The sequence below is a fragment of the Vulpes lagopus genome, chromosome 5 (genome assembly GCF_018345385.1).
Source record: "Vulpes lagopus strain Blue_001 chromosome 5, ASM1834538v1, whole genome shotgun sequence".
In the NCBI taxonomy this organism is placed as follows: Eukaryota; Metazoa; Chordata; class Mammalia; order Carnivora; family Canidae; genus Vulpes; species Vulpes lagopus.
This window is the reverse complement of record NC_054828.1, coordinates 58,634,545-58,645,024: the sequence shown is the minus strand read 5'-3', so window position 1 is coordinate 58,645,024 and position 10,480 is coordinate 58,634,545.

The following is a 10,480-nucleotide window of genomic DNA, read 5'->3' as shown; positions in this document are numbered from 1 at the left end:
TGGAGGTATCTGTGGAGCGCTCTTTGGCATTCAGGGATTTGTAGTGAACCGTCTGAGCTTTCTAAGTGGGCCGAGGGAAATTTTCGTGCAGCACATCAGGGCAAATACTATCCAAACAGTAAGCAGAAACTTAGTGAAAATCAGAAAAAAGGTTTTAAAGAGCAGTAGAAAAATAGTCAATATTTATCCCATTCCATTAGTTTTTAAAGGGATGACTTTTAAAAATTAGGTGAGGGAGAACTACAGGGGGCTTCCACCTAAGGAAATACAGGGCCACACATTTCTTTGCAAAGTGTGTCTCTGCCTTCCAGCTTCTCAGTGCTCCCAACGGTGAGGCACTGAAAGCTGCTGTTGATAACTTCTCACGATAAATTGACAGAGACAGATGATCTCTCTTGTAATAATTCTTTTAAAAGTATTACTTATAAACTCTAAGTGAAAAAACAACTCAAGAGGACAGCCACATGGATAAAAAAAACATACCTTTTAGGATTTTTTTTCTCCCCCCCCTGCCCCCCCCCCCCCCCGGCCTGTTTGAAATGAGAAACCTCACCGAAGAGCCGTTCTGACAAAATTTCAATGTATTGGTCAATTGTCGTGCGACTCATATGTGTGATTTTCTGTTTTTTGTTTTTAAATATTCTTTGGTTTGTCTGTTTATAAAGATACATCTTACTGTGCTAAGAATTATGAAGCAGTCTGTCTTGCCACATGGGCCTCAGGCATTATGTTTGTCTAAGAAAGGTTCGCCGTGTGTGTTTAAATGAACGTACAATTATTTCCCCAAAGCTGGAGAAAAGTATTTCCGTGCAGTGAGGATTGTGTGACTTCTGTACGCGGACCACTGAGTTGATTTGTGCCATGTGGAAATTCTTAACTGTAAATACTCGGGAGGTATAATAAATGACGGATGCCAATAGGACCACAGTAAGAAGGTTGGAGCAAGGTAGGGCAAGTGGATGTGTATAAATAAGTGAATGCAATCTCTACTACTGGAACTAGAGTCTGATAAACTTTTTTTGCCCTGAAGATGATCTTCCCATTGAAAGGCAATTCCTGGGGAAATGACCAGGCCCAACCACAGAAACAAGCCAGAAACACAGTGCTGGGGATGAATACCCACCATCCTCTTGTTACAGACGTAACCGTATCTGTTCTTAATTCTATGTTAAATGGCCGAATTTCAATTTTTACCTGTTACAAATAAAGAGAACCTGATATTTTAACTTTCAGTTGTGTGTCCGAGCTTCTTAGAACCAGTGAAAGGATAGCATTTGTATGTATTTGCAGTGGTAATGCTGGCCTGTCCAGCTGCCAAAAAGGCAGAATCTAATAAAACAAAATTCTCATGTTATTTTAAAGTGACACAGGGGCACCTGGCTGGCTCAGTTGCCCAAGCATGTGACTCTTGATCTTGGGGTTGTGGGTCCGAGCCCCATGTTGGGTGTAGAAATTACTTAAAAAAATAAAATATTTCAAAAGATAAAATGGGGCACCTAGGTGGCTCAGTCGGTTAAGTGTCCAACTCTCGATTTCAGCCCAGGGCCGTGAGATCGAGCCCTACATCAGGCTCCACACTGAGCATGGAGCCTGCTTGAGATTAGGAACTGAGCCCTGCATCCGGCTCTGTGCTCAGCGAGGAGTCAGCTTGGGATTCTCGCCCTCTGCCCCTCCTCCAATTGTGCTCACCTCTGTCTCTTAAGATAAATAAAATCTTAAAAAAAAAAATCTTAAAAACAAGTAACACAAAGCAGAAATCTGCCTCTGAAATGAAGCAAGCTGTTTCCTGTTACATTTTTTGTAAATGCTTTTTAAAACTTGCCATTTTTTAGGTCTTAATCTTCCATATTTTTAATTTATTTAAAAGCGACGGCATTAATCAGGCATTCCACATGGACTCCACCAGTAAACAGCTGTTGGGTGAATGGATGTACAGAATGGCCAGAGAACGGAGGCCAGATTTATTAGATAGCTGACTTGCATTCCTGTTCCCGATCTCTTCCATTCCTTCCTGAGCTCAGGCATACAATGATAATTTCATTCAGTCTGTGAAAGATTATTGAACGGTTTATTGTGCCAGGGACTCCAGTAGGCACAGTGCGAAGATGGTCCTTTTGTGCCCAAACTGCTTTATTCCTTATGATCTTAAACGTCCAGCTAGCAGAAAAGATAGACATTAATTAAATAAAAACAAAGTGACTTTATGATGACAAATTCAGATAAATGCTAAAGACAGTTCTCCAGAGCCTGCACCAAGAATCTGGCCCAGGATTGGCTGTCAGCAAAGGTGTCCATGAAGAAAAGATGACCGAGCTGAGCTCTGATGGATCTAGGGGCATTAGACAAGTGAAAGGAGGGGATCACGTTCTGGTAAGAAGGAATAGCACGTGCAAAGGCCCAGTGGTTGGAGGAACTGTGATGAGTCAAACTGTGAACAGGATGGAGTAGAGAGGCTACTTCGGGGAGGGGAGATACACCGGCCTGAGCCGGGAGAGGAAGGCTGGCCTGGGGCCATGGAACACCTTGCAGGCCGTGGTGGAATCTCGTCTGGGCAAGAGGGAGTGTGTTCTGGGTGTTGTCGCACAACCCCTTTGTTTTGAAACTAATGAGGGAGACCCCCAGACCAGGAGACCTCCTAGGAGGCCAGCTGGGAGACAGCGGACCGGGATGTGTCGCTTGGTGGGGAGGTGGCAACGAGGGGCAGATCCGGGGGCCCCCCCACAGCGGCTGCAGATGGATCGGACATGGGGGGTCGGGGATCCCACTGGTGGGCGTCGCTGAGAGAGAGTGATGCCATCATGCGAGATGATAAGCAGGGACGAGATGGGGCCCGGGCAGGAGGCACGGAGGAGAGGCGCCTCCGAGACCCCAGTGAAAACTGCTAATCAGGTAACCAGGTAGGCGCAGGTGTGGAAGTCAGGCCGTGATTCCGTGGGAGGGGGGTTCCCGAGTGGGCCTGTGGGGAGGGGAACCACGACCGCTAGGCCTGTATTAAGACCTTCCAGCCGGGCCTTGAGGAGCCCGCACACACCGGGGGAGGCCGCGGTGGTAAAATGGGGGAGCAGCTGGACGGCTGGGACGCCCCGGGGAGGCTGAGGTGCACGTGCACGCAAAGCAGCCCCGGCTTTACGGACAATTCCCTCTTTCTTTTAAAAAAGATCTTATTTATTCATGAGAGACCAGGAGAGAGATTGGGCCAGAGACCCAGGCAGAGGGAGCAGCAGGCTCCACGCAGGGAGCCTGTCGTGGGACCCAACCCCGAGACCCCGGGGTCACACCCTGGGCCAGAGGCGCCTGCCGGCCCCGGTGGCCCGACAACCTCCCTTGAGCGTGGGCATTAGCAAGGCGGTTTGGGCCGAGTGGTCTGTGGGCGAGGAGGTGGCCGGCACCCTCAGCCGGGACGGTCCCATTGCTGTCACTGTGGCAGCCTGCAGGATCCACGCTGGCTGACCCGGGGGCCCCAGTGCGACCCTAACTTAGCACAGTGGGGCTTGTTAGGGAAGTGGAACCGCGGGCCTGGGGGGGGCACAGCGCTTCCCAGAGCTGGGGATCCTTCGGCCTGGAGGGGCTTCCAGTTCTGGCTCCTGAAGGTAATTTTGAGATACGGGTTGCTGTTGATAAGATCAGAAGTTCCTTTAGACAACCGCCAGCATTCTTTAGGGAGAAAAAAATATAAAGTTTCCAGGGCCACTGAGGATGAAGAGCTCGGGGGGCTGGGGCCCGGGACTGCGGAGGCGGCCTGGGAGCCAGGCGGGCTGGAGCGGGTCAGCCGGGGCCTGCGGCTCGGGCTCCAGGCCGCGCTTGCAGGGGCACAGGTGGCTCCTGCTCTGGGCCGGGGGCTGGACTTGGTTCTCAGTTTTTCCTCTACAACATGAGGGCTTAGCTCCACATGATGTCCTTTTTTTTTTTTTTTTTTTTTTTTTAAAGATTTTATTTATTCATGAGAGACAGAGAGGCAGAGACACAGGCAGAGGGAGAAGCAGGCTCCATGCAGGGAGCCCGACGTGGGACTCGATCCCAGGATTCCAGGATCACGCCCTGGGCGGAAGGCAGGTGCTAAACCGCTGAGCCCCCCGGGCTGCCCTCCGCATGATTCCAAGGGACTCTTTATCTCCCAAATCCCCTCGTCCTGCTTTTTCAGATTGAAATGATAAGTTCTCATTTGTTTAGGTTGCAAGCAGATTGGATTAAATGAGTTTGTCCCTTATAAGAACTCCTCTTGTTCATGTGCATTTTTTTTTACCGATCAATTGTTTTTAGAAAGTATATGCAAAACATTAAATGTAATTTATTTTCGTATTTGTTATGTGAGAGGACATATGAGTTCATTTGATTTATCAAAGTTGCTTCGCGCTTCAAGTGAAGTCATTGGGAGGTAAATTATTGCCAATTCATCAAATTATTTATGGCTATTTGAGGGATATTTTTTGATATGCTGTTTTTAATTTGGAAAACAGCACATCACCCAAACCATGATAATTCACATTTTTCTATTTAATTAAAAATCTCATAAATACTAAGTATGCCACAAGAACAAGCCAGTTTATTTAGTTAACCAGCCAGCCAGGATTACATGTCCTTTTTTTTTTTTAAGGATTTTATTTTATTTTACTTAATTTAAGATTTTATTTATTTATTCATGAGAGACACAGAGAGGCAGAGCTACAGGCAGAGGGGGAAGCAGACTCCAAGCGGGGAGCCCGATGTGGGACTTGATCCCAGGACCCCGGGATCATGACCTGAGCCAAAGGCAGATGCTCAACCACTGAGCCACCCAGGCGTTCCAGGACCTTATTTTTTTAGAGGAGCTTTAGGTTCATATGCATTTCTAAATTTTGAATTTTTATTAACCATAAAAATTATTTTTTTTTTTCCCAAAGAGAGGACATTTGGGGAAGGGCAGAGGGAGAGGGAGAAAATCTTAAGCAGGCTCCATGCCCAGTGTGGAGCCCGATTTCCTGACCCTGAGATTGTGACTTGAGCCAAAATCGAATCAGACACTTAACCAACTGAGCCACCCAAGTGCCCCAAATTATTGTTTTCTTTTACAGTCAGATGATCTGTATCAACCAAATGTTTACATTTCCCTTTCCTGTTTGTTCTTACACTCCCCAAAGTCAGTTTCCTATTTTCTCAATTTTCCTTCTCTTAATTTAAAATTAGTGTTGGTGATTTGGTGCAGGAGAGTGCTGGAGAGCGGTCTTAACCAGGAGGTGGGAGGCTGAAAATCAGTTACTCTGTTGAGAACTGGAGTCTCCAAAACTGGGACTTTACTGCGGGAGTGATCAGACTCTTCAGGTCTTTCTCTGCCTGGAGTTTAGAAGGAAGACTAACTTCCTGTGGACTAGAGTTCTTAGAGAATCATGGAGTGGCTCACTGACCATCAGGTGCTTGTTTCCAGACTTCTTGTTCTAGATGAAAAGTAAACTCTTATTAGTTTGAGCCGCTTTTAGTTGCTACCTGCAGCTGAATGCATACCAATTGAGGGCAAAAAGGGGCAGGAATGGAGGACTTGCTCTATCTGTTAGACTTTAAAACCCAGGAAGTAGGGATCCCTGGGTGGCGCAGCGGTTTGGCGCCTGCCTTTGGCCCAGGGCGCGATCCTGGAGACCCGGGATCGAATCCCACGTCGGGCTCCCGGTGCATGGAGCCTGCTTCTCCCTCTGCCTATGCCTCTGCCTCTCTTTCTCTCTGTGACTATCATAAATAAATAAAAAAATTAAAAAAAAAAAAAACCCAGGAAGTGATTCTGTGTATTAAAAGATGCTCACCACAGTAAGTGTCACCATACGGGGTTGTTGACTATAGTCTCTATGCTATAATTTTCCTCTCTGTGATTTACTTATTTTATAACTGGAAATTTGTATCTTTTGATCCCCTTCACGTGCCTTGCCCATCCCTGCACCCCCTTCCTTCTGGCAACCACCTGTTCTCCACATTTATGAATCTGGGGATTTTTTTGTTTGTTTTTTAGATTCCACATATACATGAAATTACATGGTACTTTTCTTTCCCTGTCTGACTTACTTCAATTAGCGCAGTATCCCCTAGGTCCATCCATGTTGTCCCAAATGGCAAAAATCCCATTTTTTATGGCTAAGTAGTATTCCACATCTTCTTTAAACATTCATCTATTGATGGGCACCTAGGTTGCTTCTATACCTTGGCTATTGTAAATAATGGTCCTCTGCATTGAACATAGAGGCACATATATCTTTTTTGATATGGGCAGATTTTTTTCAATAAGCATAGTGGAAAATTTTTTGGAGATTTGCGACAATTTGAAAAAACTTGTAGATGAACAGCATAGCCTAGAAATACCAAAAAAATTAAGAAAACATTAGGTGTCATTGTAAGAATACAGCATATAATATATGTAATGTACAAAGTATGTGTAATCAACTATGTTATCAATAAAGTTTTTGGTCAATAGTAAGCCATGAGTGGTTAAGTTTTGGGGGAGTCAGAAGTTACCTGTGGATTTTTGACTGGATGGGGGGGGGTCAGCACCAATAACCCTTGTGTTGTTCAAGGTTCAACTGTATGTACTTTTTGTAAGAGACTTTCCTAAAAAGAGAAATAAGGAAAAAGAAATTGAGGGTAGTAACAGCAGTATTAGATGAATGAGAATTTAAGGCAAAAAAGTATTAACAGGATCAAGGAAGGTTTTTTTTTTTTTAAAGGAAAATCCACCAAGCATATAAACAATAATGAACAGTGTGACAGTCATAAAATTAAAAGGAAAACTGAAAATTTTAACACAGCTCTATCAGAAATGATGCAACAAGCAGCCTGAAAGTTAGCAAGCTCGTCTAATAGGTTTATCGAGGACCCTTCACTCAATAATAAGCAGAGAACACACATTCTTTCCAAGTAGTTGAGAAACATTTACAACAGTGAAGATTAGCAGATGATATTATAAATAGTTAAAAATAAATAAATAAAATATTATAAATGGTAGGTGTAAATAAAGACATTTTTGTTTTCCGTACATTTACTAAGACAAGAATAATTTATTTAAACCATCGTTTCTTGGTTTAAAATACTGCTGAGACTGTATTAGAATATTGAACAATTAGATTTCAAGATACAGTTATTGGACCAGGTGATCTCATGGCTCCAGGGAGGCTTTGGACGGCACCACAGGTGGGATGACAAGTAGAAGGACCGCACTCTGCCCAGGAGGTGTGCCCGGAACCAGAAAGGATGTAAGCATCAGAGAAGGAGAACAGCTCAGGAGCAGGGGATGGATGAAGCCGTTTGCAAAACTTCTGAGGAGAGCTGAAAGAATAAAAAAATGTCATTGATAAATAAATAGGGGCTGCAACCAAGCATAAAGGGAGTGAGCAAGAGAGACATTTGGGGCCATTTCTTTGGCCCCAGTTTCTATCTATTTTAAGTTTATTTTTTTAGCAAACAAAAAAAAATGGGGCTCCCAACTCAAGACCCTGAGATCAAGAGTCAAGTGCTTTTCCAGCTCAGCTGGCCAGGCGCCCCGAGTTTCTATCATTTCTAATATACCCAATGCAGGACATCTGGGTTATCCCAGACCAGTGACTCTTTTGATTTACGTGAGTCCTAACTGTTGTTTTAAAATCTCAATGCAGGGATCCCTGGGTGGCTCAGCGGTTTGGAGCCTGCCTTCGGCCCAGAGTGTGATTCTGGAGTCCCCGGATTGAGTCCCACATCAGGCTTCCTGCATGGAGCCTGCTTCTCCTTCTGTCTGTGTCTCTGCCTCTCTCTCTCTCTGTGTCTCTCATGAATAAATAAATAAAATATTTAAAAAAAAATAAAATAAAATCTCAATGCAGGGCAGCCCTGGTGGCGCAGCGGTTTGGCGCCGCCTGCAGCCTTGGGTATGATCCTGGAGACTCGGGATCAAGTCCCACATCGTGCTCCCTGCATGGAGCCTGCTTCTCCCTCTGCCTGTGTCTCTGCCTCTCTCTCTCTGTGTCTATGAATTAATAAATAAGATATTTAAAAAAATAAAATAAAATCTCGATGTATAATTTCTGAAGTCACACTTTGTTGAAAATTTAAAATTAGAAAATTTCTAGCATGTAGAAACATGCTATTCTGGGAGCTTTGCTTCTTTTCGAGTTGGAGAGCTTTTTCCAGCAGACATGAGAGTGAAGGAATGCGGTGTGCTGCCCTCGGCCTATGAAAGGAGGCTTGTGTCCTCCGGCAGCGACGTCTCAGAGCCCCGGTCCAGAAGGAACAGACCCAGACTCTGGGCCAACACGGCATGAATGCACACTCAGAGACACGGAGGGCGGAGAGCAGGAAGGCCTTGTTTAAACTGTGGTTGCGGTGAAAATCTTTGGAGGAAGAAGAATTCATGATGAATTTACTAAGAGCATTTGTCTAAAAGGGTAAGATTCGCGATTGTGATATGAACCTAAATGACCCTGGGAACGAGCAGGACGTAGGGCACGAGAATGAATCATCACCCTCCTTGTGCATTGGCCCGGGTGTTTGTAACCTGGGGTACCTGTGACACTGCCCCTTGCCAGTTCACTCTGGAGGTTCTCATGGTGAAAATTCTCTGGATGAGCAAGGATTCTCTATGAAAGGGAAAAAGAGCAAAATCTCCTTCAAGTGTCAGTGTAAGTAGAACCTCATTTTGCTGAAAAAAAAAATTACTACAGCTATAAGAGGATTGTGGCCGTATTTTGGCTTATAGCCGGTAACTCCTCTGCTTTGCTGATAATAAACACTAGTGGCTTGTGGACGTGTTTCTCTAATTAATGCGTTTCCTAAGTGGTTTCCCTTTGACCTCTCTTTCTCCTCCCAGCCCCTCGCTTCCACGCGGAAGCCAACCTCCATTCTGGCCTCTCCTCTTTATTCTCTTAGAAGCTTCCTGAGAGGGGCACCTGGGAGGCCCAGCAGGTGAGCACCTGGCTTGGGCCCAGAGCATGACCCTGGGGTCCCGGGATCGAGTCCACGTCGGGCTCCCTGCAGGGAGCCTGCTTCTCCCTTGGCCTGGGTCTTGGCCTCTCTCTGTGTGTCTCTCGTGAATAAATAAATAAAATCTTAAAAAAGAAGCAGCAGCTGAGAGCAGATGTGTCTGCTGTCGGGGCCACAGTGCTGGTCACGCATTGGACACGATCTGCCCAGGAGCGGCGCTCAGAGCTGCGCCTGTAGTTCTGTGCTCCTGTCCTCGTAGGTCTTCATTCGTTTGTTCTTTTTTTTTTTTTTTTTTTAAGATTTTTATCAAATGAATACTTGCCATGGCTTCCTCAAGGACGTCGTTTAGTGACTCTTCATGAAACTGGCTTGTGCGGCAGTGGGGCTGGTGGCTCACCTGGAGGCCACGGTGCTGGGGGGCGAGCAGGGCGCCGGCCGGGCCGCCAGGTGCCACTGCAGCCACAGGTGTCAGGGACAGCCGGTCGCTGTGGGTGTCCCCAGAGCCCTGCCGCAGGTTCCCCAGGCTGCCCCCGTGAAGAGCTGCCCTGGGCTTCCAGGGTGGCTGGTGGCGGCCCCGGGGAGCTCAAGGCCCAGGCGGGAGGCCGGTGGACCAGCAGGCGAGGTGACTCCGGGGTGTGAAGAGGAGACCGGGGTGGGGGGCCAAGCCGGGTGGTGAGAGGGAGGCAGGAGGGGCTGCTTGACCTCTGACCCGAGGGCTCCGGGTGGATGGGTCTGGCTTGCACAGCCCCGGGGAGGGGTAGTCTGACCCGGATTCCTTCGGGAGGGACTCGGTGTGGTCGCTGGGAGCCACAACAGTGCGAGGGGCCTGGTGGCACAGCTGGTGAGCAGTGGCTCCTGGGTTTGGCTCGGGTTCTGATCTGGGGGTTGTGGGCTCCAGGCCCGCATGGGACTCGGCGCTCAGTGCAGAGTCTGCTTGAGATTCTCTTTCCCTGTCCCCTGCCCTCTGGCTCATGTGCTCATACACGCTCTCTCTCTCTCTCTCTCTCTCAAATAAACAAATTATTAAAAAATGATAGTACTAAGTACTATATGTATTACCTTGTTTAATCCTTGCAACAGTCTTTTTTTTTTTTTTAAAGGATTTTTATTCATGAGAGACACAGAGAGAGAGGCAGAGATGCAGGCAGAGGGAGAAGCAGGCTCCCCCCAGGGAGCCCGATGTAGGACTCCATCCCAGGACCCCGGGGTCACACCCTGGGTGGGAGGCAGATGCTCAACCGCTGAGCCACTGGGTGCCTCAATCCCTGTAACAATCTTGTTATCCCCATTTTACGGATGAGGAAACCAAGGCATGCCAAGACTAGGAAAGTGGTGGCAGAGCTAGGACGCCACGAGGTTTGGCCACAGAACCACAGTCATGGTCTTTAGACCTTCCTTTTGAGAAAACAGTCACTCAATAGATTAAAAAAACCTTCCTCATTAGTGCCTATAAAAGTTTTCTTCCTTTCTTTCTTTTCTTTTTTTTTTTTAAGATTTTATTTATTTATTCATGACAGACAGAGAGAGGCAGAGACACGGGGAGAGAAGCAAGCTCCATGCAGGGAGTCCTATG